The sequence below is a fragment of the Acartia tonsa genome, chromosome 10 (assembly GCF_053477335.1).
Source record: "Acartia tonsa isolate MP-2025a chromosome 10, ASM5347733v1, whole genome shotgun sequence".
Taxonomy (NCBI): Eukaryota; Metazoa; Arthropoda; class Copepoda; order Calanoida; family Acartiidae; genus Acartia; species Acartia tonsa.
In genome coordinates, this window is record NC_137269.1 from 23,557,716 (window position 1) to 23,574,445 (window position 16,730).

General features: G+C 30.3%; 1 protein-coding gene across 1 annotated transcript in view; it reads left to right on the forward strand.

Moving 5' to 3' along the window:
• The first annotated feature begins 3,211 nt into the window (after window positions 1-3,211).
• The window catches only part of LOC145329668 (uncharacterized), a 131,264-nt gene continuing 117,745 nt past the window's right edge, over window positions 3,212-16,730 (forward strand). Inside the window, exon 1 of the mRNA XM_080174016.1 lies at window positions 3,212-3,466. The gene's annotated coding sequence lies outside the window, so the exon portion shown is untranslated. The remainder of the gene's footprint in view (window positions 3,467-16,730) is intronic.

Here is a 16,730-nt window from a genome sequence, read left to right on the forward strand (position 1 = left end):
GAAATTTTTCCTCCCTCAAAAAAAATGGGGGGGAGAGTATGGTTCGCAGCACCCCAAATTTTATTTTTTTTATTTTTAAAAACTACCTCATGGGGCAAAGCCCCTAGAGGCTAGGGGCAAAGCCGCTAGTAATTTGATAAACAATATTTTGTTGAAACTTTAAGATACAAATTTTATGAATCTGATTACTTGGCCCATATTTAATTTCGATTGGTTGGATCAATCAAGCAGAGTTCAAACCTATTAACCAATAACATTAATGCAAAAATGAATAACTTTGTTATAATCATTGGTAATGTATCATTAATTTAATCTTACAAATAAACCACTAAACCTCTTACATAAATTGCAAGCGAAGCTTTTTTAACATTTAATTAATGTGTATCTGTCTTGAACTTAATGAATTATCCTAGCAATTTTAATCTTTTAATCAATGAAAATTACAATGATGAAAAAGTATAATATGTATATATATATGTGTAGCAATTCTATAGTTTGTGTAGATGGCCCGTACATTGTTTTAAATCATCTCTATGATACCGAATTTTGACATAAAAAAATTGACTTTATATCTTATTTTATCTTATATTTATTTCCTTCTTTTCTACCGGAATCAAACCAGTTCTAATCCTCATCTCATCCATTATTTTATGGAAACTGTCCACAGATCCGAAAATAGAAACAATAAATCCCTAGGTATCCCCCAAGAGTGACTATAAATATTTATTATGTTAACTTTGTAAAGTTTTTTTTATTTTCTTATGACTTTAGGTAACGACTGCCTTGGAAAAAGAACTCGATAGTGAATTAATCTACACATTTTTTCTTAGCAATTTCATAATTTACAGCAACCAAACGCAGATTTAGAGGAAAATAATTCCTTTCCTATTGTTCCTATTCCCTTTATCCTTGGCTACTACACTATGTTCCAGCGAGTGACAAATAATCGTATTTTACATTTTGGAAAATACACTTTTAAACAATTGTTTAGTAATATACACAAGTTTTTGGAAATAAAGCCGAAAGAATTAGCTCTTTACTATGAAAAATAAGAATTTTATGTGTAATTATACCAGAGGTATGGAATTAAGTTCCTTTTTGTCATTGTTAACCACTATTTTTAATTTCAACTAAACTACATTTCAAATCAGTGTGGACCCTTTATTTTTGAAGCTATTTTTAAGTATTATATATTTTTGGAATCAGGATGTAATAATTTATACGTTTAGCCTTTAAAAGAAGTCAAATCTCCATTTTTTGTTGTAATTGTAGATGGTTTTCTTAGCATACCCGATTTCTGTAAAATAGACAATTTTCTTCTAATGAAAATTTTACGTTTGGTTCCAGATCTCTTAAGCGCAAAAGAGCGCACGCAAATCCTCTTACATGGTGATATTAGATGTATGTACAATATCAGAGAACTTTACCCTGTGTATGCGAATGTATGCGAAGTTTGTTTTTTTAAGCCCTAAAGATACTGGGTCTATCAAAAAATAACAATTTTTAAAGATATAAAAGTAATTTATTTTCTACTTATTTTAAACACATATTCATTTAAACTAAAAGTAAAGAAAAGTTTTAAATAAAGATTATCCCTAAATGTCTAGGCTCTTATCTAAACCATTTTACCTTTTTATTGGGGGGGGGGGGGGGGAATGCCCAACTTATATCCACATCTGAACCCATTAAAGCCAGAAGTTAAAAAATTTTTATGTTGTTTCCTAGTTCAAATATATATTCTTATTTAATTCTTTAGCATTATTTACTCCCTTCACCCTTTTATTAAGCAACCTTTTTCCAAAGGTGCTTTCATACAAAAAAAAAGACAAGTAGAATTTGAATTGTTTAAGATAGAAAATGCTTCCTTTCAAGTAAATTGAAAATAAAATGAAAGTCTTACATATCAAAGATTTATAGGGATTAGACAAAGGCCTAGAAATTAATGTACATTCCCAATGCTAATGCACAAAATTGCCCCTTCTATAAATTAGTGATTTAAATGTTTGGACACTCAACTAATAAACCAACCAATCAAAATTCAATAAAAGTCCAGCAAATTGTTATGCCTACAAATAAGAAAACGCTATTTAGTGAATTTGGGGACTATTATAATAAACAGCCCATTGTCCCCTCCTTCCCTACATATACACACAGAAAATAAATAAGAAATAGGCTCATCTGTATGTTAACTTTAGATTAGAAAACTCAAAATATAAATTTCGGCGGCGGCGGTCGGTGGGAAAACGGCGGCAGATTTTCATATGATTTCAGTAGGTCATACATACTTGTTAGAAAAGTTTATGTTTAAAATTTGAAGTCTATAGGTCAAAAATTGCGGTCTCAAGAGCTGTTAAAAGATTTCTGAGGGATCAGGACCTGCAGGATCATACCTGGACCCTGAAATTGACTTAAACACCTAAATTTGATATTGTTATGTACTGGTATAGGATATTTTAGTATTTGGTAACTTAAAATGCTTAGTTTAAGGCAAACAAAATACTTTTGCTCTTTACCTGTATGACCCTGCCAGGTTTGCTGGCATCCTGTAACAGCCAGGATGGAGATATTTAAAATTTCGCCATTATATTGAAAGATATATGGATACTTATTGCTATTTAAATAAAATTTCATCAAAATTTTAAAATATACACTCTCTATGATTTTTTGTCATTTTTTGGTTTTTCTGGAACACGGTGTACTACCACTTTAAACATCCTGACAGTAACTAAAAATTTCAGTGTTTCTTTTATCATGACATATTTTGTGGTCGTTTCAGAAAGGATGATTGGAGCATTACATACGGAGCAGCTATACCGCTAGACATATAGAGAGAATGTGTGTAACAGCACACACACACACTTACACACATACACATACACATACACATACACACACACACATACACACACACACACACACACACACACACACACACACACACATACACATATACACACACTCACAAACACAGGTGAGGGAAATGCCAGAGGGAAGAAATACGAAGCGGCGCACCCGACGTGGTGGCTCGGACGGGGGGGTTACATTTGGGGGGCACGGGGGTGCGCTGGGGGTGCGCGAGGCGATGGTTGCGGCGAAAAGAAGGATGGTTGGCGAAATTTTCATGTCTAGAAAAAGAGGGGAAGCATCCCTGAAAACTGCCCCCACCCTTCCCTCCCACCCCTCCAACCCTCTTACTCAATCCTTACTCCTTAGTCGTGTTCTGACCGAACCAATAGTGACATCCCTAAGGGATATATTACTATTATTGTAGCCCACACTTATATTTTTATGGTTATTTCAAAAAAAAAATACATGAAAAAGTGACATTTGCAACAAGTACACATGATTTACAAAGCTGTATAGCAGCCACAGTGGATTAATACTCTGTATAGAATAGTGAAATAAAGTTATTAACTGTTTGTGAAAATTCACATGTCCTGTATGATGTTATATGTAGTTACATGAGGTAATATAATTTTCCCCTACACTCTCTCCCTCTCGATCGCTTTCGGCTTGTCAGTTACTTTAAATTACTGTGGTCAAATTAGTTTTTCTATAACTGCCCAATCCTTAAAAATAAACTAATAGTCGTTATTATTGGATTTATATAAATTATGGAAATTTAGGAATGTTTAGTCCTTTGGTTTATGTATTGTACATATATATAAATTTGTGTGTGTGTGTGTGTGTGTAGGCATGTCTAGGCATATGTGGGGTAAAATGGTATGGGAAGTGGGGAAGATATGTTCTAAGGGAAGGGGGGGGGAGAAGTGAAATTTTCGTAGCACATTCACAATTTTAACATAGAATAAACTTTGCAGACTAAACAAAATATTTAGAATCGTCTTACTACATAAAAACTTTATATTCCAACTTATTTAAAATTATAAAAGTAATTTTCTATGTAAAAAAAGAAGGTGTAATTAATTTCAAGAACCTTCTTATTTCATTGATGTAGATACATTTTAATAAAATAAAACGCCATAAAGCCCAATACTTAACATAGTTTTAACTCAAAAATATTATTTTCTTTTTAAAATCTAAAATTTAGTCTATACCATTTGTGGTCTATGTAACTTACCCCGAAGATATATGTAAAAGAGGGGGAAGGAGCCACGGGACGGGGGTAAGGGAGAATAGTAGTCGTAGAGAGACATCGTATATAGAGAGAGACGGGAAGAGAAAGAGAGATATTGAAGGAGAGAGAAATAGAGAGTTTTGTTGGGAATTGTAGCCGAGGGAAAGTAGCTTAAGACAAGATTCTAGATTTTATCCATAGATCAAGTAGGAAAAAAGAGGGGGAGGAGAAAGAAGGGGTTTCATACTTATATACTCTCTCAGCCATTTTAAAGAGATAAAAAATAGGGTAAGGGGGTGGGGGTTATTTGAAGTGGCCATATAGAATATAAATCCTTCTCCTAATGTTTCATTCATATCTCCCCCCCCCCCCCTCCCTCCATTACTATAAAACCTCTTTTCTTGTAGAATAAACTATTAAATGAAAAATGTATTTTAATCATTCATTCTTACATTTTTTGGCGATTTTGATCAAAGTAAAAGCTTAATTTAAGCTTTATGAAACACTTTTTAAGGATTATGATTTTGGGTTTAAATGAAAGTACGAATTTTGTTTTAAAATTAAATTACCGACTTTTATGTTTTTCATATCTTATTATTTAAAGTAGTAAGGTTTATTTGTCTGCAGCTTAAGATTTCGAAAAATATTGAACCGATTACGTTCTCCATTAAAGGAAGCTTTACACAGGTCCCGGGATGGTTCTAGGCCAATAAATTTTCTACAACACTATGCTATTATCCTCAAGAAATTTCATTTCAACATTTTTGATTGGCGGATAAGTTTGTGGCGCCAAAAAAAGAAGAAACCTCTTTATTAAAATTTATGTATTTTGAAAAAATGTGCTGAATCTAATAAGGTTTTTAAATTATATACAAAAAGAAATTTTCAACTTATTTTAACCACAAACATTTATTTTGAAAATTACTTAGCTTAAAAAGTTATTAAGAAACAAGCACAAAAAATATAATAATCTAAAAACCGCGATTCATTTACTGCCAAACGGATACTTTTTCTTTCATTTACTATTTTGAAGACTTTGACATTTTAATAAATAAATTATACTTTAAACAGCAAAAAGAGTCTAAGAATGTCAAAAAAGATTCTTTTAATTAAGGAAGAAAATGTAGTAAAAGTTGTTGTTTGAAAGTTTAATGTTGCATAAAATATTATGCATATGTAATAGAGAATCCACTTGTCTAATCGCGTTCAATTGCAAAAACCAAACAATCCTTGTTATAATAAAGTCAAAATATCTCAGTCTGTGTATCTGTGTGTATGTGTACCGAAGGATCTCGTTAACCGCTGAACCGATATTTATCCTTTACAATGTAGCTTCTCATAGGTCTGTGAAGGTTTATAACTATTTTTAGGAAGGGTACATTCACCCTCCAAAGAGAAATTGACCTAAAAAATAATAACCCCCCTCCTCCACTTTTAAGTGCCCGTAGAGGCCTTTAAGTATAATTTATAAAATTATTACGTCTCAAATTTAAAGCTATTTACCTTTAAAATTAATCCTGAAGCCTTATTTTTGTCTTGTATTTTTTATTTAAATTTATAAGGTTTATTTTCTGAAACTTTTTGATTAGTAAAATTTCTATCAAAATTTCTGAAATAGCCAGAAAGCCAAAATAAAGAGAATTTCTGTTCAAAACTAATTAATTTACGTGATTTGGTTTTTGTACACCAACATGTTTAAAATCCATGGGTTCTTTAATATGTAAGTATGAAATTATGTAGGCAACCGTTACACCGATGGATAACATTTTAGATAATGTAATTGTAGCAATGAACTTTATAGGATAAAAAGTTTCAGATATCTTCATTCAATTACAAAAAAATAAGTCATAAAAGACATGTTTTTTGGGGATATTCTTTAAATAATAGATGATTGTTTGTCCATATCATTGGATTTTCCCTATATGTACACATACGTATTTACAATATAGGCATAAAAATACCTAGGCATACCTATACCATGTATACTTGCATATTTAATCCTTCATTAGATTAATTCGCCTATCATAATAATTTCAATAAGTTTAGGAAAGGTCAATGAAAAGCTAATATAAAAAAATTACTTCTAACATAGCTTTTAGTTTATGTGCCTCCTCCCCCCCCCCCCCCCCTCAAACCCTATATAAAACTGGCCGCGAATAATGGGTGACAAGGACATTTTCTCACATATTTTTTGCTCAACTTGTTGAGTTGATGGGCGCGGGAGCGCGTTTGCGTTTTCACAAGCAGAAATACTTGGTCATAAAAATTCATTGAAGGTACGTTTGTGTTTTTTTCTTGAGATAAAGGAATCAACAAATTTATTAATTTTAATAAGGCTGGGGATGCAATGAAGTAGTTCTATCATTATTAATCTTAAAAACTTCCAAAAAATCAAATAATTTTAAGCTCATTTACCTACATCTTTATTTCTAGATTTAACTAAATGTGTGACCATTAAGCTACGATGGCATAAAAACAGTCAAAATTAGACCAAAAAAAAGGCTGAATTACTAGTTTAAACAAATAATATAATGCACCTAAAGAAATATTTATGCTGACAATACCAAAATAAAACTGAATAATGGTCCCTGATTTATAAATTGTTATTTGTTATGGACAAGAGAGCCATAAAATCTCTTTCCATATTTTTATTCTCCTAGCAGTCAATAGATTTCCTTAATGTCATATTAATTCTTAACACATATTTTCCAATACATAAAACAATTTGGTATTTGAAAATCTTTCTATTTCATTAAAAGATATATAATATGACATTTTCTTTAACTTTTTAGAAGATTAATTTGATTAACCAATCGAAAATAATTAATGTCCGGTGGATTAGTACCGGTTCTCAGCCATCTGAAAAACCATGTATAGCATCGAATTACAGACAATTTTCCACGAATATTAAAATAAAATTAATGATTATTAATTAGAGTTTTATTGACCTGCGCCTTCTGCACCTTAGTGTCAACATAAATGGTTTTAATAATATAATTTTCATTTTAAAATCCGCGATGGCATATATATCTATTCTAGAATAACTTTTCAAGGGATTAAGAATAATTTTACCAACCCAACTACATACACACATAAAACACATACGGAGTAGGATTAGAAAAATCAGCAGTGATATAGGGTAGGATAATTGAAGATAATTGAATTTTTCCATCAAATCTTATATAGGTACTTTTTACTTTGCATAGCTTATAAGTATTATATGAAAGAAAAGTGTATATTTTATGCGCTAGTGTCATCTCCCTCTTTGGTAAGGCAGTATTAGCTGAATTTATTTGACATTTTTGAAGGGCTTTATGAATTTATAAACCTGCTAAATGTAGTAACAGAATCTTAACAATTTAAACAAATAACCTTCAACTAAATACAATTTTGACCATTTTGATTATAGATTTTAGAATATTTTTTAAAAACTTCTTTGTTCCATTTTATATAGTATTGAGATTTTTGTCTGAAGCTAAAGATCTCGGAAACTGCAGTTCTGAATGGGTTGTTGTTTTTAGGTGGTTTTAGGCTATTTGTCTAGCATCAAACACCTTTCCCTACGATGCAATTTTTATTTTGAAAAATTCCAGTAACAAAATTTTGAAAACTATGAAAAACCTATTTTTCTAATAAAAATAAGCTACCTCTCTTTTATTCGTTAAAGTCACAAAGTTTTATGTCCATATATAAAGAATTGAAATAGTTTTCAAAATTGAAACATAAGATAGTTTGATTTGCTATAAAATTATTTGATTGAGAAATTTAATTGATAATAAAACAACATGTGTTATTTAAAACTAGAACATGGACTATCACAACAATAATAGTCTATAACATTTTTTTTGTATGAGAAAGAAATATATAAGAACTATCATACATTAATGACTCTGATTTAGAAATTACATTCAGATTAAAATTGCAAATTTAGGTTCGGTAACGTCAGGGGACCCTTGATTTTGTATTGAAATCTGGGTAAAGTAAATAGCACATTAACTAAATTATAGAGTAGTGGCGATTCTAAAAATTCTTGCACAAGGAAAGAAAGGAAATAAAAGTAGGAGATCTAAAAATTGTTATTTAGTTCACCTACATTAAGTTTTAATTTGTTAACATAGTTTTGCCAACTTTAGAGCTGCCAAACTAAATTATTGTAATTCCTAAGTAGCTTGTACATTACACCTTTTTGCTCTATCCCCCCCCCCCCCCCAAAAAAAAAAAACTGTATTTTTGTGACTTGCAAAATGAAAAAAATGTAATTTCTCGTATTTATTCGAAACCGATAAATATCCGGTGGAAGAGAACCTGTTCTCAGCCATACCAAAAAAATAGGTCTAGCCTCGTGTTATATCTACGAATTTAAAAATGTACAAAGATAAGATTAAAGCCAGTTTTTTTAGTCCGTGCCGTCGGCATCTCGGGGATGAAAAAAACTGGTTTTAATCTTATAATTGTACATTTTATATCCGCGGAAAACTGTTTATAATACAATCCGAGAAATATCTATTAATAACTTTGAAAGGTAGCTGCGCCAATAAAAATTTATTGATACTCAATCGTTCAAGGATGTATTAGGAAGCGCAAGCCAATAAAATGAATTAGCCCATATATATGTGAAAACAGGGACAAATATGCCCTTAAGTTGCGTAGATAATAATCAAAGAGGACAATTCTATAATATTGTTGTAACTAATTAAAGCAGGGAGAGAGGGGGCATTGGGCTTTTTATTATACTAGTCCACAAAGTTTTATAATAACGTTTTCTTATTTTTTGGTTTAGCAACTTTGGGGACTTTATGGAATTTTGATTGGTTGGTTCATTTAGTTAAGTGTCCAAACGTTCCAATCCCTTATTGTAATTTAAAGAAGGGGAAAATTTGTGTATTATCAGTGGGAATGTTCATCAATATATCAGCCATTGTCTTATCCCTTTAGATCCCTGAAGAAAAAAGAATATTATGGTTGATTCGCTTGTTTATGTGTTTCGAAAAGTTCTATGAATTATCTTGAAGAATTTCAGATAAATGAAAAGGTTATTAAGACGCACAGACCAAAATTTTAGAGCAGCAACGCTTTTGAAAAGGTATGAGAAAGTGCCAATCTAATTATCACGCCTGATACAACCATAGACACCCATTTCAAATCCCCCCCCCCCCCCCTTGGAAAAATTGATATGACCCTTTTTATGGAATCTAGGATGTCCTTTTATGGCTGTTCAAATTAAACGATATCTAAAATATGGGGGAAACGTGGATTATTCAACGTTTTGAGGAGTGTGTATGTGTGTGTGGGTGCGTGTGTGTGTGTGTGTATGCGTGTGTGAAAAAAGGAAGTGGGTAAATGATAGTAAACTTACAAATAGGTGAAATATTGCAGGGCGGGTTTTTGGTCTAAGTTTCTCAAAGACTAAGGAATAATTAAATCATCTTAAGCAAGCATAATATATCATGAAGAGGTTTTCATTATGTAGATTTTTCTGGTTTAGGCTATCGTAAATTTTAGTTTTATTTAAACCTTTTTAACATTTCTAATACTTAATTATATTAAATAAACTCAATGTTGTTTTTTTTTAACATTTTTTTCTGATTCCTTTATTCTTGGAGGCATGGTTTTATTGGATTTCTAATCAATAAATTTAGCTTAGCTTCAGGTGTTCAGGGGTGGAGTTTTTGGACAAGCCAGTGGATACACTCTTAAAAAATTAATTAATTACACTCAAATTAATCTTTTTTGTAAGAAAATAATATTATATGTAAAACAATTTCTATAAGTTGCACAACAATAACAAGCTAAGAAAAATTATACTTACATTTAACAAAAGTAAAATTCAATAAGATTTTTAAATAAATTGTTTTCATACAATTTTCATAAATTGAACAAAATTTTTACAGTATGTTGTAAGTTTAGCACATAAAGGCAGCCAAGTTTGACACCCCCAATAATTATACCAGTACAGATTTAAAGAGATAGGAGAGGGATTCATTATTTTGATATTAGGGTACTGAAAACCTTAGTTTTCTTAGGTTAGGTTGTATTAATCAAAATCAAGAGAGTCACAGAAGGGTTGGCGTTTTTAAACAGCCAAAGATATAGAAATAATTTAAGTTTCATTGATTTCACTTACAGCTTTATAGTTGATTTGATAAAAAGAATGAGATTATAAATATGATGTATTTGTTCATTCGTCAGTTTTATAAAGCTTATACCTAATTCAACATCTTTATACATATGATAACATACGAAAAAGTCATGTATCCTCCTAACCGTTTTTTGCGAACAGAAGGACGCACAGACAGTTGGAATTGCTGCGCTACTTCAAATGTGTAAGTCATAAGTTTAGAACCAATTGTTTGATTTCTCTGGCGAAACTATAATTTTAGTTCTACCACTAATAGCTCTTACAGTTTGGACAACCAAAATATTTCTCTTTCCTTAAATAAAGGGACCATGGAAAGAAAAAGAAGTAGCGGGTTCGTCTTTTTTTACAGTAGCTTTTTCCCATTTCTAGCCACTGCGGGGTAATCATTAAAATTTACCTAACCTATCCTAAAGTAACCTATTAAAAGCTACTGTGAAAATACGATAAAACCCTCACCTTTGTTTTCTTTTCATGACCAAATAAAGTGTTGCAACTTTTGAATTCCTCCCGGAGAGGACTTATTTACTTTACTGATGCTATATCAGTGGCATGAATATAAAAAGTATCTAAAGGAGAAATTTTTGGCCCTTATACAGGTGCAACCCATCACCCTTTACAATGAAGACAGCTATACAACAAAGGTCGTGTAATGAAAGTTCTGTCTTAGCTGGACGTTTGTCCAGGTTATCATTAAGCAAAATTTAACTAAGATACACTAAGATATTATTTTGATTATATTTTTAACAGAAGAGAAATATTGTCAGCCACCCTACTGCTTTAGTTGTGCAAATTATTGTAAACCAACAATGAACAAAATATAATTCTTTCCAATAGAAAGTAGAGCTTCTAAAATAAATTGTTGTATCTCTTCAATGGAAAAAGAAAAACCAAACACACCCCTTCATTATTTTTTTTTTCAAATGAAGTAGTTTAATTTTATTGCCTCTTTAGAATAGGTTAGTGTATTTAAGAAATAGTTTAATTTAATAATTTAATAAAGTTTAATTTTAAAAATACGGATGAGGGGGGGGGATGATACTATTAGTTTTAAAAATATTTATTTGTAAAACTACTATGAGAAGAAATTACAATTATTTAGAAGGGAAATAGGATAGAAATAAAACAATAAAAAAAGTACGAAATAGACAAACTAATAGAAAAAATGAATAGATATAAAAGTAGAAATATTAAGATAGACATACAAAAAAGAAGGAATAAGAGAGAGAGGGGGGGAGAGAGATTAAGACTTTGCAGAGACAGAAAAATAGTGAGGGGGAGGGGTGCGGATTTCCACGTAGACAAGAATTGCAAAAATTTGCACACTTTGGCAGAATTGAAAAATATATTATGTTTTGCCCGGAGCCACGAAACTTGGAAAATTTCTAAAATCATAACAACTAGGGACTTTTTACTTTAATATTAAGAATCTAAAAAAATCTATTTTCGCATATTTATAAAGAATCAAGGTATTCATAGTGGAATAAAAATATAAGTGCGCGGGTATCAACGCCAATTAAAATAGAAATTGGGAAGACCTACCCTCAAAAATTATAACTTACCAGCAAAAACCTGTGCACACAACTGGATAAAACTTTACTCAAATAAATAAATATTTCTCTCCTTTTTAGTCTAAGTTCTTCCTTTAAAATTGATAGTAAGATAAATTTAAAGGCTATTGTACTTTCGCTGTCTCTCTCTCCCCAACCTTACCACTCAATATTATATGCTAAGGTAGAATTTGTACTTTAAAAATAAATATAATGTTGAATTTTGTACTTGAATTAGAAAAAGATCATTTGCTTTGCCTTTAATTAAATTAATGGCGAATTATTTCTCAAACTTTAGTTAAAACTCCTGTAAACCAACAAGGAACTAGAGGGGGAAGTTGTTAAAATACACACAAATTCATATTAAATTTTAATTAATAAACATAATAAATATTGTTTTCAATTTCTTAATTATTTATAAATACTTCTTAATATGTGTTTTTTTTTTCTTAAAATATAAATATAAGTTTAAATTTAGATATTTGACTTTTATTTTCAACTTTCAAAAGATATAATTGTGATAAGGGACAATATTGAATTAATCTTAAAGATCCGCGAAATTTTCTAGCTTTCAAAGGCAGAAGAGTCTGACACATTATAATTACGGAAGATTAATATTTCATCCATTGTCGCATCCCTGTATCTCTGAGTGAAAAGAAAATAACTCTCAGACTTGAAAAAGAACCTTCATATAAAATAAGCGCCTTGTCATGGGTTAGTTTTAGTGCAGGGGTGTCTGTCTGTCTGTATGTATGTGTTTGTTTTATTGTCTGTGTGTATGTATGTATGTATGTGTGTGTGTGTTTAAGGACTGGTCTCTAGGTATGTATTGGTATGTGGTCAAACAGCTTTCGCTAGTAGGACATGACACATATTTTTTTTCTTTCCACTTTTTATTTTGGGCGAAGCTATCTTTGAATAATGATTATTTCCTTTAGAAATACATATTAATTTAAAGTTTAGTAAGGTTTTGGTCTGAAGCAAAAGATCTCCCAAACAGCCAGACTAGTAAGGAAAGCAATGTAGGTCTTTTGGTGCTTTCATTAGTGAACATATCCCCAAAAGAGCACAGCTAAAAGCTAATTCAAAAATTACCATGATCAAAATAATGAGACCCTAAATAATTTTGGAAACTTTAATAAATACTTTAGGCATATTTAGTATATTGCATAGAATTTAAGTCTAAACTTTTGCTAAAGAATCATTATGTGCATTGTCATTTCTTCTGGCCATTAAAAGTACTCAGCACCCACTAAACCCCTTTTTTGCACACCACATATATGTATATACATACATCTACCCCTATTCTATTGTCACCCATTAGCAGTAGAAAAAATTGCAGTCGAGACAAGGCCGTATATAGTCACAACACGGAAAGTAGTAGTGGAAATTTTTAAAAAATTAAACTTGAAAAAATAACACAGGATTTATAGTTTTACCAGTGGCTTGCACATCAATTAGCCAGGGGGGTGTGAAATCACGCTCTCCCAATTTAAATTTTGAGTCGCTCTTTACTGAGTGTTACAGTGTCTTTAATGAAATTGAACACAGGCAGTTAATTGTAAAAATTTCATTTAATAAGAAAATTAATATATGAATGGAAAAATTTCTGGATTAAACTAATAGAGTTACAAACAGCCTTTCAGAACAAGAGAAGCTAAGATGAAAAGAACACATTATTTGCGTGCTGAAAAAATTGCATCTTGCAAACTGATTCTAAATAAGAAATGAAAGAGCCGCAAAAAAAATCTACGAACATTTATCACTCGCTAAATCTGCGCAATAAAAGGAAAGATTTATAGCAAAGAGAATTTGTTTATGGAAAGCAAAAAATATATATTTGTCAGTTCAACAAATGTGATCTTTTTTGAGTTGGGTTGCTGAAAAAATATTTGATAAGAAATTATTTTGGATCGGACTTTTATCGAACCTGATTTACGTAGCTAATAAGATACTTGATAATTTTGCTTCAACCAAAACAAACTTTTTTTAAAACGTGTTTTAGTTTTGGGGATTTTAGGTAAAGAAATAGTTAGGAGAGCTTTCGCTTTGTAATTGTTAATGGGAAGTAAAAAAACAGAAATTATTTCATAAAAAAAAATATATTTTTCGATAAAAGATTTTTAGAGTCCAAACTATTTAAACACTGAAAAATTCCCTAACCTTTAATGTTTATTTTTTTCCTTGATAAAACAATTTTAAATCTTACAGCAAAAAGAAGTTTTATAAAAACTTGTTATTTTAACTCTGCACTTATTTCCTCTTTAGTAGCGAAGCACACCTATAACTAAGTTATGTCCATACATCCCTAAATTATCAATAAGCAAACTGACTTCCTTTTTGCCATAAACCAATTAAAAAATTGATACAAAATTTACTCAAAAATTATGCAATTTTCTTATGTGAAAACTTTAGTTCTTAATTAGTCATTATGTTATTAACTGATCCAATTGCTATATTTATCTAACTATGTTATCGCTGCGCTACATACAGAAGTGATGATTTTTGCTGTTATAGTAGCAAGTCTTATAGTGCAAATCATTTTTCTTAAAACTTATGGCTTAAACAACCAAATAAAAGGTTTAGGCATTTGAAGAAAATTTATTTTTCCCCTAACATTTCATAATATTTAAGTAGTAAGTTGGATAATTTGTAAATGAAAGGTCGTAAATCGCTGTAAATTATTAAGAAATAATCATATTTTCGCGGATTTTTCATTCAATAATTTTCAAAATCCCATATCCTTAAAATGCTGTAACAACTATAAAGGGAATGACTGTACATATGGTTTTCATTTTTATATTGAAACTACCATCATTTTATGTATTTCCTTATGATTTTACAAAATCATGCCGCATAAAGATTTTTATCAGATAACTATAATTTTTTTTGGGTGTAATCTTATTATTTATAAACCTTAAAAAACAAGGACATCTTTTAATATAAAATAGATTTTACAAACAAGAATGAACTAATTTCATCCGTCTTTAAAAGCAACCGGGAAATACAATTTCTAATTAGATTCATTATTTCCCAAGAGCATTACAGACACACTGACGGACCAAGAGAGTAATAAAGTAGATGCTGATTAATCAAAGGATTCTTCACGAATGATCTAAAAGCTTTAATGAAATATTAAGTCAAAAATTCTATATTTGGTATGAAAATTTGAAGCTTTATTTTCTCTAATTAAGACATTAATTTGTACTTTTGTACTTAGTATGAACAGTGCAATGCATATATTTATTTCACACTGTAAAAAAAATTAATTTTGATTACGATATTTTAAGCTTTTTCATCTTTTAATTAAAACAATGTTAAACTATTATAATTCTGTTAAATTGTATAAATCAAACTTCAAAACAATTCTAGAAAAGTTTAATTGAATAAAATTTTCATTAAAAATTAAAATTTGGTGATCATGAAAAGAAAACGAAATAGTTATTTTAGGTAAGGTTAGGTAAATGTTTTGATTGCCCCGTAGGGTTGGGAAATTAGTCCCGCAGTGGCTAGAAATAGGAAAATATGACAAAACCCACTACTTCGTTTTCTTTCCATGATCCATATAAGATATTTTAATACATAGGAATGATATTCTTACAGTGTTTGTCTGTGCTTATAGGTTGGTAATTATAATTGTGTTCATGCACCTAGCTACAACACAGCAGGGATCTAAAGGGATAGGACAATGGCCGATAAAATAATGTACATCCCCAAGTATGATAAACAAACTTAGCCCTTCCGTAGATTAAAATTAGTCGTTGGAACGTTTGAACACTCAAGTAAATGAATCAACCAATCAAAATTGACTAAAGTCCACAAAACTGTTAAGCCAACGAATTGTCCCCTCTCTCTCAGACAACACAATAATATTTGGATTATTAGAGATAGATCAACACAAGAAAATTTTTACTTCAGTCTACATAATTTTGAAGATCTTTATAGTGACTATAAAAAAATGACGTTATACAATACAAATGACCAATGATAGGCCAATACACAGACTAAATTAACAATTGCAGTCCAGTATACATTTCACTTGACCAATGGTGTGCCAGTATGGCGTCATTTTTATAGGCACTATAAAAAAGCTGCATTAAATTTGGGTGCATTTAATTTTATCAAATTAAAAGATTAAATTTATGGTAAAAATATTAAATTTTTAAGTTTTAAGTTCATAAAAATCGAAAGATTACTTTTTTCTGGCATTAATTTTCCTTTATTCCTTGAATGTAAACTTTCTTTTATACATACACACAAATGTCTGCTTATGTTGCAGTAAACAGAGATAGATCAATATTAGTTTTTTTTGTATCCTAATTAATCTAATTAACGTTTCAATCTTTGCAGCTTAAAAATATCATTAAGTTTATTATTGTGATGATTTAAACGATAGAATAGAAACATATCGTAATTTTTGGGGGTTTTGCATAGCTATCAACTAACAGATCTTACTTAATAAGCAATGGCAAAAATCAATTAATCAAGTAAACAAAAATCCTCCAAAAAATTGGCTAAAGTTTTCACTAACTGTTTATGATTGACATTTTGAAATATTTTTGGTGCTAGATTTTAGTATTCATACACACACACACACACACACACACACACACACACACACACACACACACACACACACACACACACAACACTAAGAGACACCAAAAGAACATACTTACATAAAACATCCATCAAATGTTTGAGTTTTAGAGAAAGAAAAATCTGACACAGGCTTTACTACATTAGTTTTTAGTGACATTGGGGACATTGTTTTTTAAACTAGTCCCCAAAGTTTTATAATACCATTTACTTATTCTTTAGCCTTACAACTTTGGGGATTTTTTATTTTATTTTTATTAGTTGTTATATCAAGTTGAGTGTCCAAACGTTTCAACAATTAATTGTAATCTACAGAAGGGGTAATTTTGTGTAACATCATTTTGGATGTACATCAATTTATCGGTTA